This window comes from Aythya ferina (genome assembly GCF_964211825.1).
Source record: "Aythya ferina genome assembly, chromosome: 2".
In the NCBI taxonomy this organism is placed as follows: domain Eukaryota; kingdom Metazoa; phylum Chordata; class Aves; order Anseriformes; family Anatidae; genus Aythya; species Aythya ferina.
Window position 1 is genome coordinate 72,448,373 of NC_140297.1, and position 20,518 is coordinate 72,468,890.

At 41.0% G+C, this 20,518-nt stretch overlaps 1 protein-coding gene across 3 annotated transcripts in view; it reads left to right on the forward strand.

The window, feature by feature from the left end:
• FBXL7 (F-box and leucine rich repeat protein 7) overlaps positions 1-20,518 on the forward strand; it is a 181,517-nt gene that overhangs the window by 115,309 nt on the left and 45,690 nt on the right. The window lies entirely within an intron of this gene.

Sequence of the window (20,518 nt, forward strand, 5' to 3'; positions counted from 1 at the left end):
AGATTTCTGACTGTGAGCTGATGTTATGACTAGTGTAGCACTGGCAACTTTCATTGTTGTTATTATTATTATTTTTTCAGGCTTAGATTTTTAGAATCTTTAAATCCTAGTGCAGGAGCAACCAGACCTTGGGCGTGTGCTCCCCTGTCTGACTGAGGAGGCTTCAGACACTTGGTAGGAGCAGCATACCGCAGTAAGAAAATACTTAGGGACTTGCTGAGGTATAACAAGTAGTACATAATAGTCCTTTCTGGGAGACACATTCTAGTCTGCTAGTGTATGAAGCCACTTCTAGGAAAATCCACTCCTGAAAAGTAATGATCTAACAAAATACCTCAAATGTCATATAACTTTTGATGGGTCTGCAAAGCTCTGAAAAGAGTGGCTGGACCCTATTTTGTCATTTGCTGTCAGACTTCTACTCTCCTTCCTCCCCCCAGTCTGTTTCAGAGGGGCCCTATGAAAGGCTTGAGTAGTGGAGAGGTGGCATCTGTGGCACGACAGCTTCTAGGGCCACTTCCATACTGCAGGATGTGGCTCCATTTGGAGGAGGAGAAGACAGATGTGGGAACTTTCTACTCTGTTAGACTGACAAAGACAAGACGTTAATATCTCTGTTTGCATAATTTATTTATTTTTTGTGTGTGTGGACTAATGAACCTTGCCAGAAGTAGTGCTGAGCTGGCCTTTAGTTTCCTTTAATAGCATTTACCAGGAGACTGCTTAGAATTTGTGACTGATGCTGCCTCCACAACAAGACACGTTGGCCATAACATGCTCTTGTGCCAGTGGGAATTCAGCGTGGTTTTGCTGACTAAAGAAGGCACCTGACTTTTTGCTCTGTGTGCTTTACTGGAGAACTTGAAGTGCTTTCACCTGAACTTTGATATGGTCCTGAGCCAGAACAGTGTAGTATTTTGTTCTTCTTACACCAACGGGAACTCCCAAACAGTTTTTACCTTTGAGAGTTTGTAAGCGATCCTGTGAGGGTTGACCACGCTGAAACAAAAAGACCGTGCTTAAACTGAGAGTTATTGCTTATAAAATGACAATCAAAGGAAGCCAACAAACTTGAAGAGCTGCTGTTTACTTTGAGTATTGCCGTGGAAATCTTCTCCAGTTTTGGGTTGCTTAGTCTCTGTTGTGAGAAAGCAGCATTTTCTTTCCACCGTTCACGCAGTAAGTGTTTTGATAAACATTTGTGTTTAAAGGCTCCGGAGCTGAGCACTAATGACTGAAAAACCTCATGGCTTCACTGTATGTATGCATGTAACAAAACATGCTTATTGATGGATAGTTTCAAATCGCTAGACAAGCAGTTGTTCCGCAGTGAGAAAGTGCAGCAAGCAGTCGAACAAAAACCCTGCTGTCATTTGGCAGTGCTATCGTGAGCAAAACCTGTAGTTATGTTAGAGACCACTAATGTTTGGTATGCTGTTGGCAAACTGTGTGCTTTATTTGTGATGGCAGATCCCCAACTGTCTGTGTGCTGCAGCAACAGTTGCAGCCAAAATTCACAAACACACTTCTGCCTTAAAGCACTTTCTCTCTTTTTATATATATATGGACAGTTTAGGGTAGGAGCTGTTGGGTTTATGCCTCTTCTTGTCCTGTCATATTCCCTTCCTAGCTCAGTTTATAATTCCCTGGACTTTTGTGTGCAAGTAACAGACATTGAAACCACTGCACTGTTTTAGTCTTAATCAAGTATTGTTGTTTTTATTTTGGGGCCAGTTTTTTTTTAAGCGTTTTCCCAGCATCTCTGCGCTTTTGGAAGGTTTTTAAGAGCCATTAGTGACCTGTGATAGCAGCAGTTCTGTAAAATGCTGAATGCAATTTCACTTTTTTTCTTTTCTTTTTGCATTTCTAAGGTAGCTGGAGTCTTGAAGGTCACACAAACAGCACTGGAAGTTTGAAAGTGTTAAAACTGAAATCCTGTAATTATCTTCCTTAGATGGTAGAAAATAAAATCCTGTTTTATATATATATATATTTATATATATATAGTTTTATTTCATAGGCTATAAAGAGCAAAGACCCCAATTCTGGTATACTTACTTAAATGCAGTAGTAGTGGATGTTTTTGTCTCTCCTTGTACTTGAAAGGAACTGTGTATCAGGAACTGAATACAAACATCAGTGTCGTCTCCAGTCCTAACCTGAAGTTTGTCCTAGGAAAAGAAAATCCCAGTTTCTCCAAACTGTTTATACGGGATCTGTACTTCAGTCAAGCTCTGGGAAATTAAGTGGCTAGTTCAGTTTCCACCTTATCTGTACAAATTTGTGTTTTTTCATATTGCTGTGACTCGAGTCAAACAAAACTAGGTATTTCTGGCTTCTGCTTCTGTGTTGTAATTGTGGTCAGGACGCAAGAAAATCCTGGGAGTGGCCAGCCTGCGAAGACAAACGCTGCCAAGTTCCTCGCAGCCTTGATTTGAGCTGCATGCGTATGCTGGTGACTGAGATAAGTACAAGCTGTCCTGTGATGCTCATAGGAGAGGAGGGAGGTGCTGCTTTGAGCATGTAACACTTTCTCATTGCAAGATTCTTTTTTCCATGGAAAATTCTGCTTTAGGAGAGAAGACAAACATAATCAGAAGTGTGTACTATAGGAAGGGAAAAAAAGAGTCTCTTTGTCAATAACCATATGCTGAAGATCATGGGAAGCAGTTGCATGTAGAAATCCTTCCTTAGGTGCTGTTCTCAAGTTGACAGTCATCATTTGAATCTAGTGTCTCATGGGGTGTTGTGTAAAGTGGCATCTTGCTAGATACCAGTTGGCCACCTCCCCATGCATCTGTGGTGTCACTTTACACCATCCCTTAACCACATAGCTCCAATGCAGTGTTTCCAGTTAGTCGTCCCCATCTTGCTTCATCGCATCTTGGCTTAAATAGGAGAAATTCTCTGGGGGCAGAGCCTCTGTGTTTACCTACTGCACTGAGAAGAGGTTCCATATAACAACGTAAATACCCAACTCGGGGCTGGGTACGGCTGGGGATAGCTTAAGAGGGCAGAGGAGACTTCCAGTGAAGGAGTTTTTTCTATTTGCTTGGTGTTTTTGAGTGGGATCAGAAGATATTAAGAGCTCTCCCGAAAAATGTGATCTTCAAATTAGTAAGGTGTAGCTTGATTTCTCTAGCCAGCTGGGCATTTTTGGTTTGCAGACTGAAACTGCTGCAGATAATCGTTGGTGGCTTTAGAAAGCAGTGGTCCTCCAAAAAGACTTGAAAATTGCTGGGCTGAACTCCCAGCGCTTCCAGGCTGCTGTGGGGTAGCTGGTGGTGGAGAGGCAGATCCTGACCGAGCAGGCTTCCAGCAGCCAGGCTTTGTGGTTTTAGCTCAGGTAGCAGAAACTGGTGTTCAAATAGAGTAGTGGTGCTTCACGTAGCCTTATCTTTCATCACACCAGGAGAGACTTGTTGCCATTTTAACAAATTCATTTAGCACTTTGTTTTGTTATTTAATGCAGGCTTGGCAAAGCATCAGACAAAGCGGTCCTTCTGTTCTCCCCAGACTATTGTCCTTTCCCTTTAATCTTCCCCAAAGTCTGTTGCAGGATCCCACTTCTCTTTCGCTTCTTCTGTCACTCCTTTCTCAAAAACCAAACCAAACAAACAAAAAAACCTTGACCACTAGCCCACCACATCTGATTATTTTGTGGGCATGATATTCGGTTACGCTGCCGCATTCCCTGAGACGGAATCACTTTGGAAAATGCACGTGGTTTAATCATCCACTTTTTTCATGACTATTTGACCTTAGATAACAGTAAAGTGTGTATTTTATGGGACTACAATTTGCAGCAGTGTGTGCTCTTATGTAGAAAAGCTGTGTGTAGTTTTTCACTGCTGCTGGATGTGCCCTTTCCATTCCTAAACCCTCATAGGGTCTTCTGCCCACCTCTCATGGGTGGAGAAAATACCCTGTCCTCTTTGGCATACGCTGCCAGTGGTGCTACTTACCCCATTGTGTGCATGAAGAGAAGTAGATGCAGGATAACCCTTAGAAGGCAAAAAACTTTAATGAACAGCTCTGAGCGGTTTTCATCCAAGGAAAAACTTTCTTTGCTCCATGGAAACAGCATTCCTCACTAACTCCATTATATCTGCAGACTTGTTGAGCTCCTCGAAAGGCCCAGGCCTGTGAGGTGCTCGATGCTGTGGATTGGTATTGAAGTCGTGGCGAGTTACAGCAGGTGTTCCTTGCTTGCAGGAGGTGTTAGGGATCCTAGTCAACGAGGGCAGGAGATGTTGGCGTATTTATTAAGTTAGTTAACAGTGTTATGTAACTCCAGCATGTTAAATGCAAGCTTTAAGCGAAGTGGGAGATGGATTAATTGTTCTCTAATCACAAGTCTGTTATGGGAGGGAGGAAGGAAAAAGGCTCTTCTGTTGATTGAGAAGCAGCAAGATATGCTGTTAGCATAGCTTGTTATAAAACAAGTGGTAGTTAAATCTTGCAGATCACAGAAGTTAAGGCCACAGAAGTCAGATCCTGTGTTTTTTCCTGTGAGAGTAGAAATATGGTTGTATCTCTTTCCTATCTGTACATAGAGTTTGCTAAATCATGTTAGCTGAATGTACATTGTTTGCTGAGTTTACACTGTTGAGTTTATCAACTTAGCGCTGCTTAAACTCAGTAAACGAGTTTATCCATATATTTTAAGTGGCAGCTTCTAGCAGGTAGGATGGAAGTAAATGGAGAAGTAAAATGGGTTTGTGGTGAAGAATATGGACGTACGTAGTATTAGGTGAGCATGGGAGTGATTAGGGGAGTTTTGGGCATTGGTTGCAAAATTTGTGGGGAGTTCTCAGCCTTCTCTTAAGCTTCACAAAGTGCATAATACATCTGCTCCTAAATAAGAAGTTCTCCAATGTGCTCAAAACTTCAGTTCTCTGGGAAGTTTGGGTTGTGTTTAAGCTTGGCCCAGGTATTCCTGCAGAGTTATAAAGCAGTAGGGATTTGTGTTTTGTTTGTTTATTTTTAATTTTTGTGTGCTTTTTTTCTTAAGCTCTGAGTAAGAAAGCTTCCATGAACATACTGATTGACAGAGAAGTCAGGTGATTGACACAGATCTTCTGTTTATAGCAGGCAGTGAGTTAAGCTGCTTGTAAATAGCGTTCCCATTGCCCTCTCCTGTCTGTGGTGGCAGAGATTGACAGCTGATGAATTCAAAGGCATCTGTGTAATCCAGTTTCATACCGCTAGAATCCATGTTCCCCTGTTCCTGTTTTTCTAGGGATTTTTTTAAACTGTGTGTGCATGTATGTATGTTTAAAATAAACACTACCTACAAGCACATTGTATATGTTTAATTGCTCGTGCTTTCAAAATTCAGTAGTACTTGTCGATGATACACTGTGGAACCGGAGAGGGAAGAGAGCAGATGGTTTGCACTGAAATGCCTCTTGCCTTCTGGATGAGCTTAACAAATACAAGATTTAGATGCAGAGCTACAGTGCTTGATCCTAGAGGTTAGCACAAAGGCATGGCCATAGGTAAACCCAAGCATCTTTATTCTAAGAGAGTGTCTGCGTTGCTGGACTGAGCTCTCCTTTTTCCATTCCCTTTAGTCATTTGAAATTTAATAAGGGAGTACAAAGCACTTAAGTTGCCTAATATTTTCAAAGATGGATGTCAAAGGCACTATTTTGCCAATTGACAGTGAGAATGTTTCTGAGGAGAGATTTTTTTTTCTTTGGAAAATGCTGACTCGTTGGAATCAAAACTTTTTAATAAGAACGTGTGCATCTGCAGAAGTGGAGGTACTATCTGATTTTGAAGTAGCCAGAAGCTCAATTACTAAGGGTATTTGTCTGAGACATGGGACATTTGCACCCAAATCTGACCTCTCTTTGAGTAAGGCAAATCCTAGTCTTCAGGAAAACATCTTTGAAGAGACATGTCTTTATCCTAATGTTAAGCAGATTAATATTCAGTTGCCTAAATAGCTTGCTAAGGGGAAAAGGTTGTACAGCCAGTTCTAGCATCTAAAGAAGAAAAAAAAAAAAAAAGAATAGGAAAATATGTTTTTCCAAGTGATTTTCACTTTGGTAAGATTTCTCTTGCAGGTCCTTTAAGACTCTGTTTGTAAAGAACTGTAGTTGTAACTTGGTTTTTGATGTATCCTGCTATCTCTAAGGGAAAGGCTGATACTGTCTGATTTGGAGATCTGCTCTAATTCCAGCTGTGTCATCTCCTTTGAGGCTGTGCTCTGTTGCTGAATTTGGAAGTAGAGATGTCTTGCTGTACTAAATATGTAACCTTTTTCCCCCAATTTCTATAGTGGATGTAAAAATCAAGACATGCTGAACAGAGAGGTTCTACCAGCTCGTGGCCAACATGCTCTTTTCATAAAGCAATTACATGACTTGGAGGAGGAAATGAGTTTGTTTACAATACTGAAAACCCTTTCCATATCTGTGAACTGTCTCACTATAAATGAGCTGTAAACACGGTTGATTAAGTGTTAGTTGAAGCTAATGACAGCAGGAAGAAAAAAAGCAGGTTTGGAGGAGGCTTCACCTTCAACCTGCCTAATGCGTTTGCCTTGGTGTTATGTAAACAGCCTCACTATTTTACCACAACTACCTGATCCATTCCTGTGCTCTCTATTTGTCATGCCCTGATCAGCTGCTCAGAACTGGGGTGACAGCTATAACACGCAGAGCATGTTTTGAGCATGCGGTGTTGTTCCGTGACTCCTTCAGCCGTGGCATTGCACAGGGGCCCATGTTGAAAAATAAGACTCGTCTACATGAAGTGCCAAGCACATGTCACGGGGAAAGGAGCAAAAAAAAAAAAAAAGCAAGTGGTGCTTTGTTTCCTTTTTTTCCTCCAGTCCATTGGAGGGCCAGGTCAGTGTTCACAATTTAACGCTGTTCAGGAGCTTACGTCTCTCGCTCCCTTTTCCCTTCTAAGGGAGTTACAGCTTTTCGTCTGCGTGACTGAAAAAGATCCCTTGGAGTTCCCTTCTTGCTAGCTAAAAGCTGAGACTGCACTTGTCTCTTCTCCTGACCAACCTGGTAAGCAGGGATTTAGGCTAAATCTAAGCTTTTAGGCTAAATCTTAGCTAAAGCTAAGGTCACTGACTGCTCAGAGGTGACTGGGATTCCCCAGGGGATGCCGTCTTCCTTGCAGTTGTTTTTGCTGTTTCATGGCCCACTGAACCACAAGGACAAAAATACCTTTTGTTTGCTCCCACTGCTGGAGACACGGGCCTCTGAAGTATTTCTTTGCTGCTGGAAGCAGTGTTTGCTAATAGCACATGTTCTCAAAGCTAAGCTGTTTGCCTGTTGTAGAAGTCTATTTCTATAGAAACGTCCATTACAGGTAATAATCTACATTAATAACTTTTCATCCCATTGAGAAGCTCACAAGCAGGGTAAGCGCATGAAGGGCTGGATTAGAAAATGTAATTTAATGCTTAAGCGGAAAGGCTTTAGTTTCTTCGCAGATAATTCATAAGCTCCCATCACCCCCTGCAGGCATGGTCTGTCAATTTTCATGAAGATTAAAAACCTCGGCATTGTTAAATGAGTTTCTTCTCAGCAAGAACTTCTCATACTTACCATCAAATAGGTGTTTCCCAAGCAGTGATAGCAGCAAATGAAACAGGAGGGGTAGGACTTCTTGGCATTGCGAGAAGTTGTGTGTGTACAACATCCTGCTTGTGGGGAAGGGGCAAGCCTCAGCCACGGATTTGGATAGTTAGGGTCCTGATCTATGTGCTCCACTGTATCAGCTGTGGGGTTGATCAAATACCCACTGAATTGCCTCCACTTAAAGGCGTCTGAATTTATCATGTGGGATGGTAATTCATTAGCTTTAATTCAGATGTAGTTCTGATTCCTTTAGAATTTACTTTTGCTTCAGGGAATATGAATATCCAATGTACAAAACTGATTTATTGGCATTTACCATACTAATGAATGCTTTTGTCCCAGAAGCTATGCTCAGAAATTGGAAGGCCACTGTTGTTTAAATTGAATGACAGCAAAGCAGTAGTGAGTGGAGGGCTTATCAACATAGATATTGCAAAGCGGGTCATAAAGAAAAACTTAAACATCTGAAATACATTTTGTTGTATGAAGGAGACCACAGGTTTCTATGACTACTTTGTGATTAATGTGGATTAACCTCAGTTTGTGCTCTCACGCGGCCTGTCAGGTGCCTGGCGATTCTGTGTTTCCTCAGAAGCAGAGGTTATACCCTACTGCCCAACTTTCCATTGCTGTTCCCAGTACCTGTGTGGTACTGGTTACCACAGAAGTACTGTGAAACGCAGCAAAACGCACATTCAGTGGCATGTTCATAAAAATAGCAGCCATATAACATCTCCTGGTATTGTCACGTTATTCAAGTAGATTCTGCATATTCAGGGGATGGCCTAGATGGTCTCTGGAAGCTTTTTGAAGCTGACCTGATACACAATGAGACATTTAAATGCATTTCTCACTGTGACTTTTAAATTAATTTGAAATTCACAGTTTACATGAAGAAGCAGTACTGCTAATGGTAATGCTAAACTTGACTGAAAAAGAGCTACTACGCTCTTGTATTTGCATCATGCTGGTTAGAAGGAGAAGTCCTCCAAAAACATACATTGTTTCAGGTTAGACTTAATGGATAGAGGAGAGTAATTAGGCTATTTGCATATAGCTTGCATTCCTGTAGCTAAGTCTGCTGAAACCAATAGACTTACTGTAATGCGAGGTGATACCATTTTATTAATAACAGGCCTTATCCAGAAATGCAGGGAGTGTACAGAGACTTGAGGAAAGAACTGCTATCATTCATTATTTCTCAGTAGGAATTATTGCTTGTGCTGTTCAATGACATTTTCAGGCTTTGAATCTCTGGCCATTTGATTTTGAATTTGAATCTCAATGCCATTTGATTTTGATTCAGTACTCATTACAGTCACTACGGATTTTTCAAAATTTGTTTTTAAAAATGCGATGTATAAAATTCTAAAGAATAAATATCTGGGTAGATTTTGGGTTGTTTTTTTTTTTGCTTGTGTTTGGGTTGGTTTGTTTGTGGGGCTTTTTGTTTTATTTTGTTTTGTTTTTCTTTTGTGTTATTTTCTTTTGTTCTTGCTTTTTTGTTTTAAATGGTGGTGGTTTTGTTGCTCTGTTATTATTGTTGTTGGAGGCGGTAGGTTTTTTAGATTTATTCCAGAATTTTCATACATACTTTGCCCAACCCTTGGTAGAACTGTGGAATTGTACAGAAGGACATAATGGTAAAGGGGAAGCAGGAGCATGGCTGTAAACACTATTAATAGCGGACTCATCAATCAGTTCCCAGGAAGGAGATTCTTGCTATCTAAGGCTCTCTGAGCAATATAAAATCATCAACTTCTTCTTCAGTCACAGTGAGACCACTCAGTATTTTTAAATCTGCCCAGTAAATTGATGGCATATACGTTTTGCAGTTGATTGCATTAAATGGTAATGGCGTTGGATAGGAACAAAACTCAAAGCAAGAAACTTTGAGTCAGGTCTGGACTGACTCTTTCAGACAAGGAGGATGACTGTGAACGTCTGCGTGGGTAGGGTTATTTTTAGTGTTTTGGAAATAGTTTAATTATAAACATGTTTACTTTTGACATACTAGGCTGAATAAATTCATTCTTCATTAGCCTTAACTTGAGAAGATGAGCTTCTCTGTTTAGATATTAAATGAACTGGGACAAATGAGACCAAATAGCTTTTCCTAAATGTTTATGGACTGTCATAGTGTGTGTTGTCATCTCAGAGCATCACCTGCACTTTGTGTCAGTTGGAGATTCCTTTCTCTTAAGGGTTTCTTAGCATCTTCAAAGTGATGATTTTGTTCTTGTTTTGAATCCTTTATGTTAAATGCTACGGATCTAAGTGATATTTTTCAACTGTATTGTGCTTCCAATAGTCTTACAAGACCTTTTCTCATTTTAATCTTTTTTCTTCATCCTAACAATTTATTCCCATCTCTGAAAAGCCTGTGAAAGTTCTGGCAATCTTTAATTCATTACTTTGCTCAATTCTCCTGTCTTAACACTCTGCATCGTTTATTTTTAATATCCATCCACTTTGCAACATAGCCATTACTTCCCAACTGTAAAACCACTAGTGTTATTACTGCTTCCAAACTCTTTGGAGTTCCCACCATGCAAGTTGGGAAAATGTGGTTACTTTATAAGTTTTGCTTCTAAGATTTTTCATTTAGCTTATGGGTGCGGAAGGGAGCTATCATTATGAAGCATGTGTGGTGGAAATTTCATGGCCACTCTGCCTCTGTAAGGTACTTCTGAGATTGCTGTTGTTGTTATTTTTTAAGCTAATCAGTGAGCTGGGAAGCAGGTGCTATAAGAGTGCTGATGAAAACATGGAGCCATTTGTCTTTAGCCTATAGGCTCTTGTTCACCCTATGATTATAACAGAAGTTGTGCCAACTTGTATCACAAGTTGTACATTGTATCTGTTGGCCATGCTGTATATTGACCGACTGCTGGTAGAAAGATGGTCAGAATGTGGAGGAAGCTTGAGAAATATTTTGCTTGCTTGAGAAATTGGCACAAAAATATGGTAATAGAGACCTAATATTTGTTGGATGACTCAGCAATGAACTGGTGGCAGAAATGCCACTGAGCAATTTCCATTTGGAAACTGTTGTAAACTGTCCTCTGATTCCTCGTTAAGTCAGATTACATGAGGTCATGGTTGCTTTATAGGGGCTTCTTGATGGATTTCTTCTTCAAAGTTCTTGAGTAAGCACTAACACACACAACAGAGAAGCTGGCTCAGGAGAGGTCTTGTCTTTTCCACTTCAGTAAGAGTAAAAATCCTGTCGCTCCCTCTACTAATTGGAAACCTAATTGCCCTTTCATTTACCTTACTTCATCACATCTTCCTCTTGATGATGTAAGAAGAATGAGTATGCCACTCAAGCAGGTAACAAAGAAGCAAAATGTACTGTTTGAACATGCATTTGTCTAATGAATTGTCTGAAGTTTAATGTGTGTGAATTTGCTGCTCTGTGTAAAGTTAATTCTTTCCAAGCTTGCTTATTTGAAGTGCCTGTCACCCATATATGACTGGACATCTTGAATTCCCATTTAGAAACTAACATTTGCACGGTTAATCTGTCTCCCAGCACATAATGTTTTCCAGGTAACTTCCAAGCCTTCACAGGTACATTATCCAACTCATGAGTTGCATTTTGGCTGAGAGTTGTTTTCATCAGAGATACCTACAACTGGTTCATTTTGCTGAACGTAGTGACTGTCAGCAAGAGAAATAATTAAAGTTGTGTACATCAGTGGCCTGCAGTGGGCTGTAACACAAATCAAGAGGACATGATTCAGCTGCCAAACTGCATGAACAGCATCAAGGAAGAGAAAGAGCTTTCAGTTGACAAACCTCTACTGACTTACGGAAAATGTAGCTTGCTCCTGGCTGGCTGTTTGGTTTTCAGACTGTTGCAAAAGCCCTGCCGAGGTTCCTTTTTGCTTGCTCTGTTCCAGACAACATTGTGTGACCGGTGTTCTCTTGCCACTGTTACCCAAGTTCAGTTATCAGAGAAGAAGAAAATCAGCCATAAAATTGTAAAAGCAATTGCAAACTCCGTGAAGTTCAGATTTCTTGACTGGGCTTTTGGTTCATGTCTGCTAATTTGTTAAGGTTTATTTGTATTTTAGGAAAAAGATTCCCAGAACATACGAAAACACATTATGCTAGGAAATAATGGCAAGAGTAAGACTTTTCCACTTGCAAATAAGCGTGTTGGCGACTCTTGTTGTACACATGTGTTTAAATACAAAACAGTTTTAAGTTGCACTAATTCCCTATATATGAAGTATAATGAAACTAAAGTGAAAACAAAACCCTGCTGCTGTTTGTTTTGTTTAGATATTGGCAAAGTTTGAAGCATGCTTTTTCTTCTTCCTTTCATAACTATTTCAATAAAGCGCAGACAAAATTAACTAAGAATTACTCTGTCCTTGTTTGTAAGTGAAAACAGGCATCTCTGTTGTCTATTGCTAAGGTAAGCACAGTGTTAGCATACTACAGAATATTTTGTTCCTGCTTTGAAACTCTTCTCTTTTTTTTTTGTGACCTTATTTTTGAGGAGTTGAGCATGGAAGAATGTTTTTTTTGGTTTGGTTTGATTTGTTTGTTTTAGGAGAAAGAATTTTGCTTTAGAAAGAACAACTAAAGTAAGTGCTAAAAGTCCATGAAGGTAGCATATGCATGGCCTGATGTCTCCAAAGTTAGGGTATGGTATCAGCATCATTCACCTCTTTTTTCTTCTATATCCTACTGTCTTTGCTTGAAATCACCATTCTGACAGAAGGGGAAAAATTAGTCTACACTACACACCAACAGAACTGCACAGCCTATGAATTAAAGAATGGGAGATCTTCAGGTATTGAAAATCACTCATTTCATTATTTAGCTTGCAGCATGGTGTATTCATGATAACTTTTAAGTTCCTTCATATGCCGTGTCTAGTTAGCCTAAGCCCTCTCAGCTGGGCCCTGTCTGCTTTAACAGCATGTTAAAAATTCTTCTTTGCAATACCAGTACGTCAGATAACATTCTTTCAACTTCTTTCAGAGCTGTACATTGGCAATTAAGGTATGTCTTGGGTTCATTTTTTTTTTAGGATAAAGCTCTTACTTAAATCAGAAGCCATTTCCTTGAAACTTAGTTTAATGGGGTGTCTTCATAGGTGTCTCAAGGTGCTAAGTCTTCTTATGAGCTTGAAGATACTGTCCTTTTAACTGCAGACACTTTTTTTTTTGTCTACTACTTATATATTTTGAATTGCCAGCATTATTTTTTCTGCCTGAATTTTCTCACAGCATTTTATTTCTGTATTCATCACCCTTATGTCTGCCACCTTATACTTTTGAAGTTGCAAGAAACTTTTTCCATGAATGTTTTATTTTTGTTATTGTAGTGAGTAAGAGGATATAAAAACAAGGTACATTCACTGCAACTGCAGGAGCCTAATCTGAAAACAGATGCTGTGCTGGAATAGAGCAGTGGAGAATCAGGCCCAAAATAATGATTGATTGTAATTTATTGTAAACATGGGATTTTTTTCCAAGCAGCAATTTTTTTGGATGAAAAGTACCCAGAATGTCTGAATTGACTCTAACATTACAGCCATCCAAAACATTCATAATAAAATCCAAACCAGCTCAAACATACTTGGTTTTTAGTGTTTCATTATAAACCCTTAACTCAGCCAAGGTTAGCAAGCCTCTGAAAATCTGGCCAGAACCGTGAGGGAATCTAAGAATGAGAGAATCTAGGTCAGTTTATTCTTTGTGGATGGAAACATGTAAAACTTGATGGTTTTACGTGGTTTCAGCTTTTTAGCCAGGCAAAAATTCAAAGTTGAATTAAGCTCCAAGTGAGTAATATAGCTAAAATAAGTGTGGCCTGCTTCCTACACTTCACTTGCGTGGTCCAACCCCTTGTCCGAGGTGACTCAGGTTCTGGTGTCTTGCACCAGATCCGTGGAGGAGAGGGCAATGCTCATCACTAATCTTGGATGTGGCACAAAATAAATCTGTAATTATAGTCTTTATTTGGCCTTCTGGGGCATTATTTCAGAGCCCGTGGCAAACAGGGCAGAGAACTAAGGACATATTTTCCAGGAGAGGGTGAGTCAACTCTCCCGCTAACACCATGGTCTGCCACGGTATGTGTCCTCCAGTGTCACAGGACCTGGGAGGGGAATTCCTCCTGGAGCCGTGGCCCTGATGGTACAAGAAAAATGCACTAGTTAGGCACATGAGGAGGATTTTCTGTCTTCAGCACAGTGTTTCCATGTATCCTGATGGAGAGAGAATGTGCCCAATACATACGCTGAGCTGTGGTCTGGGGAAGAGGCCTGTTCCTAGCTGACCTAGTGGAACATTTGATGTCAGAAAACGTGAGACCTGGTAGTGTTTCTTGTAGTCTTCATCTGCAAGTGTTAGAAGTACAGTAATGAGTAGGTAAATAAGTTTCTAGAAGGACTACTCTGGTGATAAAGGGCTCCTTCAGTGCTGACAGCCAGCTCAAAGCTTACTCAAAGCCAAGACAGGCTTAAGAGAGGAAGGCCCGGGTGAAAAGGGTGCTGCCCACATCTTGCTCTATACCTCTTTGGTCCTCTCCTGCATGAATATGGCGTCGTAGGATTTCTACGTGCAGTGGAGGCATCTGCGTGGGAACCAAACCCTTCTCTTCCCTGTTGTTGAGGACATGTTGAGGGCTGTGTTGCAGGAGCCTTCCACACAGAGAAAATACTTCATGGCAACTTCTTAGTAACAACTGATAAATCTTTACTTCTTAATAGCTTCTATTGTAGCTGTACTGAGTATCAAGGAGAACTTAGAAGTTTCACAACACCAAAAATTATTATTATGAAAGCAGCCTTCCATTGGGATCTAGACATAAAACCATAATCTTGTATCATAAATTGCCAGACTAGTAGGCAATTCAAAGTGCCAATTACATACACAATTGCTTTGGGTGCTGTCTGATATTAGTGCTAAAATTGCTCTGTCAACTCAGCCAGCAGAAACTCATAACAGATTTTTTTCTGGTTGTTTGGTATTGTATGTGTGAGGGGGATGTGTTTCTTCTTGTTTGCTTGTTTCCTTTGGTATGTTCGAAGCAAACTCGTCTTCAGTGCTTCTTCCAGTAGCAGTGGTTTGTAGGCGCCTAGGATAAAACAAATATCTGGATAGAAAATGTAGAAAGTAAAAATTAGGTGTGATTGTAAGACAACCTGGGAAGGCTGTTTTATCACATGCATATAAATATTTTACATAATGAGAATGGTGGTTTTACCTTTCTTATAAATACAGAAGGGAGCAGAATGGGACACGACAGTATTAGAAAGGCAAAGCGTAAGAGATGAAAAGTTACTGAGGCAGTGATTGATATTTGTGATCTGTGACTGTTTTTTAGGAGGTTGTGTGTAGTTGTAGTTGTAAGAATGTTAAAGACACTAAATAGCCAAGCACTCCTGTGTTTTGATGTTACCATCAAAAAAAAAGGAAAAGAGTGGATTTTCATTCAGACCCTTCAATTCATTTCTTTTATTCGCTGCTAAGAGGTTGCTGCTTCATAGAGGGGAAGGCTGGGGAGGTGCAGATGAGAAGTGGACCCTAAAGTCACTTGGGACGTGCCAGCCTGCCTCTTACACAGCCTCCCCTCCCTGTGCAACCGAAAAAGCACAATGTCTTGGTGTGCCCGCTGAGCCCCAGCCGAGCACATGCGGCCTTCCCTTCGCTTAGCGATCCTAATTTTTCGTTGAGAGCATATCAGAAAATCTCGGCGGGAGCTTGGGGACGTGCTTTGGTTGATCTCTGCACGCCTTTGCCGGGGCGGGGTGTGCTGCCGATCCCATACTGCTGGCTCCCTCTCGTGTCTGACCTGGGAGGGAGTGAGGAACTCGAGCCTTTGTTGGGGCTGGCGCTGGGGAGTTTTTCTGCGCGGGTTTCAGTGCCTCTCAGAGGCAGCGAGCAACTTTTCTGCATCTGAAGTAGAAGAAGTAGAAAGTAGTAATTAAATGCAAACACTGTATTTCGGGTACGGGCGGTCGTTTGAGTTCAGGCAGGTTTCAGTGCAGGGCAGCAGTCGTCTGGGGAGTGTTCTGGGCAATGCTGGCTCTCTGAAAGCAAATCGGCCTTCCCCCTGCTTTGTCATCCGAATATTTCTGCTTCTCAGTGTTTTCACATTTTCCATGTGGATCTGTGTTAGATTAGGTTGCTGCTTACATTTCTCATGGTGTTCTTAGTACATCCCCGAAGCTTTCATTTCCAGAATTACACAGCTGATGAGGCTGCAATTGCAACAGAATGTATAGTTGCACGGTCAGCAGTTAGAAGATCTCCTTCAGATTTTTCTAATGAAGCAGCACCTTCAGCTGTTGTTCAGTGGCCAGTATTTGCTTTCTTAGTTTTGTTGCTTGCTTCTTAAAAAAAAAAATTAAAAAAATACCATTTGCAGTGTTACAGAATAGTCTGTAGACACAACAGCCCTATATATTAGCCTTTCTTTTTTAGAGTCTGTAGACACAACAGCCCTGTATATTAGCCTTCCTTTTTTTATGTTCCCCATCCCCCCATTTCCATTCACTTCAGTTAATGCTAAATCAAAGGGAAAGGTCTCTGGGATTACTGTGTACTTAGGATGTCTCTGCCTTGTTTTTGTTTCTTTGTTTGTTTCCCCTCTCTAGCAAGTTATCACAAATAGTTTTGTTGCTAATGTAGATCCTGTACTTTAGGATATTCAGCCATCTGATCTCTGTTGTTAAAGGCTCAATTTTTGCAAGTGCCTCTTAGTGGCCTGGCATGGGTTTTCTTCTATTACAGCAAGATGGGAATCTTTGCTCTTGCTAGCACATGTTCTCCAGGCTGTTCCAAGGCACTTTTTTCACATGTGACTAAACTAGATCATCAAATATTTAATGAGTAGATTACACTGTCTTTGTTCTTAAAATGAAGGATTAAAACCACTTTGTTCATCTGGTTTTAGAAACAGTTGTCCTCGTGACTGAAGAACTTGAATGCTTAAAGAGAGTTAAATGAAAAGTTGCATTAGTTGCTACAGGGCTTTTAACTTTTTTCTGTATGCCAGTTAAGATGTAGTTGATAAATACGAACAGTTTTGTTTTTTTTTTTTCCTCTGCAGTTTTCAGAACTTGTTTAAAATACAAAAGATGTGAAATATTTAATAGAATATTAACTGGAGTTATTGCAATTATCACAGGTTAACTGCAGGCTTGATCGTGAAAATAATGAGTCTAAAACATGGAGACCTTTATCCTCAGTTGTCTAAGATTTAGTGACCTACAGACATACTGATCTTTCTGAGGGCCACCCTTTTTTTATTTTAAATCTGGAGTCCATCCCCTGCCATTCCTGTGTTTTGTTCCATCAGCCTGCTTGCTGAAGAACTCCATGCAGACTCCTGCATTGGGGCCAATCAGTGACTGCTGCTCACAGTTCCTAAACTTGTTTGAAATGCCTGGTCTCCTGAAACAAATCCAAAGCTGGTGGGAGCTACAGAGAAGAGGAAGGTTTAGGGCAGATATGTACTCCTCCCGCATGCATGGATATAATGTGTTACCCATGCAAAATCTGCATGGGTTAGGCAGCAGGGCACCCAAATACACTAGAAGCTTTTCATCATTTTTTTTTTCTTTTCCCCCTCAATGTAGTAGTAGCATCAAGAAAAGAAAGAATATCACCTCAGTTTCTTTAATACTTCAGGTTTTGCCACCCTGTCAGCCGAGTTAAGGATCCAACTGCAATTCTTCCATCTCATTCCAGCTGGCCAGCATCCGCTTGGAGCAGAACCACAGGTCCGCCAATTGTCTGATTTCGGAAACTCTTGATCCTCTAGGGACTTCAGGAGACAACCGCTTAATGATATTAAAGGATTTTGGATGTGTATTCATTTGCAAGAGAACCACTTGTTTAACCTCTAGAACCCGTGCAGTCAGACACATTTCAGCTTGTGATAATGCACAGGCGTGCAGTGGAAGTGTGAGTAGGCTCCCTGAGATGAGCAGTAGTGCTTACTGCTGCTGAGCTGGATGAGCCAGAAGGCCTCCTGATCCTGGCAGGAAGCAAACCACACATTCCTCTGAAGCACTGCTCATAGTGATCCGCCCATTTGCTGTTGAGTGAAGGTGTTCCTTTTGAAACTGAGCTATAGAAGGAGGTGCTGGTGCTCCCCTACCTCGCAGTTCAGTTTGGGAAGCAAATGAGAATACACATCACACAACACTAGAAAATGCATGTTGAGCCATATTTGCCTCCCACAGAAAAGTTTGTTTTGAAAAGTCTCCTTTTTTTTTTTTTTTTTTTTTTTTTTTTGTTGATCTGTGCTCTAATCCGTTGTCAAAATCAGAAAAAAAAATAATAATCAAAAGCCTCTGAAAAAAACTCTTCAGGTGCCTTTCTGCAGAGAATAGACTTATATTTTGTTCAAATATGGGACAAAGCTTAAGTCTGAATTCTTAAAACGTTGCCTTTGTTTTACCACAAATATTTCAGGTACGTGGAATTTGGTATTTTAAATGTCACCATGATTAAATAATTAGCACCATTATATATTCCAAGGACAGGTGCTTATGCCTGCCTCCGAAGGAAAATTAAATATGCATTTATTCTATTTGTAACTTCTGACTCGTCACCCAGGCTTTTGATAGTGTAGCTTGGCTAGGTAGCTAAATGGCTTGTCTAGCATTACAAAGTGGGCTTTGTCAGAGCTGGGATTAGAATGAATGTTTCTGGCTTTTTGCTCACAGTGATTAAAACCATCAAAGTAAATCCTTTGACCTTGGTTAATAATTTTCTTATGTCAGTAAGTGCTTAATGTAGCAGTCTGTTGGGCAATAGCAGGGAAACATCCATTGTGTTTTTCCCTAATTTTGGTTTTCATGGCACAATGTTTTTTTTCTCACACGGCTCAACAGTATCACATACTGTCTCACTCTGTGGTACGTACAAGTGGTGTGGTAAAGGAATAGTGTAGGTTTTAACAGCATGTTTTTTTAATATATATTACTGCAATGCATATGTCTTAATTAAACAAATAAGGCTGTGTTGTTTTTTCTTTTCCCTCGCTCACCTGTAGAAGTCTTACATCATTTCAAGGTGGACAGTTGTTAAAGAATTGCTCTCCCTTTTGCAGACAGGGTTGTGCTGTACAGCTTTCTTTGATACAGAACACAGCTTTTGGAGCTATTACGCATATAATCAGCAGGGATATGTTCCCCCCAGCTCTTTCCTGAGCAGAAAGTTGCCAGATTATATCATTGCCTTTTTATTATTTTTTTTAAGTTTGTATTCTTCAAACTGTCCATCGGATTCTGAATCAGTGAAGTAATTTCCACATGCAGATGGTTCATGCCTTCATAAATGGGTCTGCTTTTCCCCTCTGGATTCCTAAAGCAAACGAAGCTGTAAGCCAGCGGCGCTCGCAGCCTCTCTGGCCTGTCCAGACCTCTCCCGCTTGGCGCTGTGCTGGCGGGGAATGGACCTCACAGGGCTCATCCTGGCTTCGTGTGACTCCTCTCAAGGCCCCCATAGCCACAGATGGCTTCAAGCACAGATCGGCCTCGCCAAGCACCGGTGTCCTTCCACGTGCTGGAGCAAAGAGGTGGCTACTTCCCTTAGGCGTCTGGCCTCAGGGCCACCCCGAGCACCTCCGCGTGGTTTAGCAAAGCAGTCACCATCTCCTCTACACTTCTCTCCACTACACAGGAGCCTGGAGCTGGGCAATTTTCAGAGCCACCGGCCCTGAGGCATGCTTTCTATCAGCCACAAGGTTGCCCTCCCCGCCGGAGGCCGGGGCGAGGCGAGGCGGCTCATGTGCTGCACACATGTGGCGGCGTCTCGCGCCATGGAGGAGGAGGGCTGGGAAGTCTGCGCCTGGGCCCGTCGCCGGCCGGCAGCTTGGCTGAAGGAAGAGATCAAAGCAGAGAAGCAGATTCCTTTTCTGCGGGTTAGCCTCCAGATGGTGATTTTGGATGGCAGTGGGTGAGCACACGGTACATAAGCAGCAGGCGAAGCTCTCCAGATACTCCGGAGCTGCAGCTTGGTGACCACAGCGGGGAAGGCAGCGCTTGGCAGGAGCAGATGAGAAGGCGCACGCTGGCAGCTGAGTGCCTGTGCAGGGGAGGTTTGGGCTCCTGGAGCCAAGGGCTTCAGATACTACTGAACTGTAATGTGAATTATGACAATTAAATGGTGCTCTTTCATTTTTTTGGAACATTTAGGAAGTAAAGTGATTAAATTCTATAGGAGATGCTCTTGCGTTAGGCAGGTCAATGATCATATATTGTGTTTTTTTTCGGTTGGTTGGTTGGTTTCTTTCCTCCTCTCCAGCATTCCTCTTTCATTCTTTGTACTTACTCAGGGATATTGCTTAAGTGGTTGCAAAGATGGTGGCAGAATAATTTTTCTTAAAAAGTTGAAACCAAATTTCTGCATAACAGTAATTATTTCCAGACCTAACCAGTGTTGATTCCAAAAGAATAATAATCTCTTTAAAGATGTTGCAAAATATCTTTCAAGCTTCTGTGAAGTTAGTCATTTATTTCACCAGAAGGGACTGTCATGAGTGCATTTTTTCCATATATGTCTGTGGATGTTTTTTAGAACCGTACATATCAGCTAAAAAGTTGATGGAGGAAATCAATCTCAACATTTGGTAAGTTGTTCCAGAGCTTCATTGGACTTGTTGTTTAAACTAAAAATTAAAAACAAGCAAACAAAAAAAGATGCAACACTTTATTTCTAATAAGAATGTCTACTGCAGTTTCCAGATGTTATACCTAATCATACGCTTTATATCTAAAGCTGAGCAGGCCTCTGTCAAATCTGTTTTTTCCTAGTAGCATTTAGAAACAGCAACCCCGAACCTTTTTTGTAAGATAAATATCTTGAGCTGCTTAAATTTCCTGGTCTGATAAAAAATGTTTTAGTCATGCTTGTGGCTCTTTTTGATCTCTC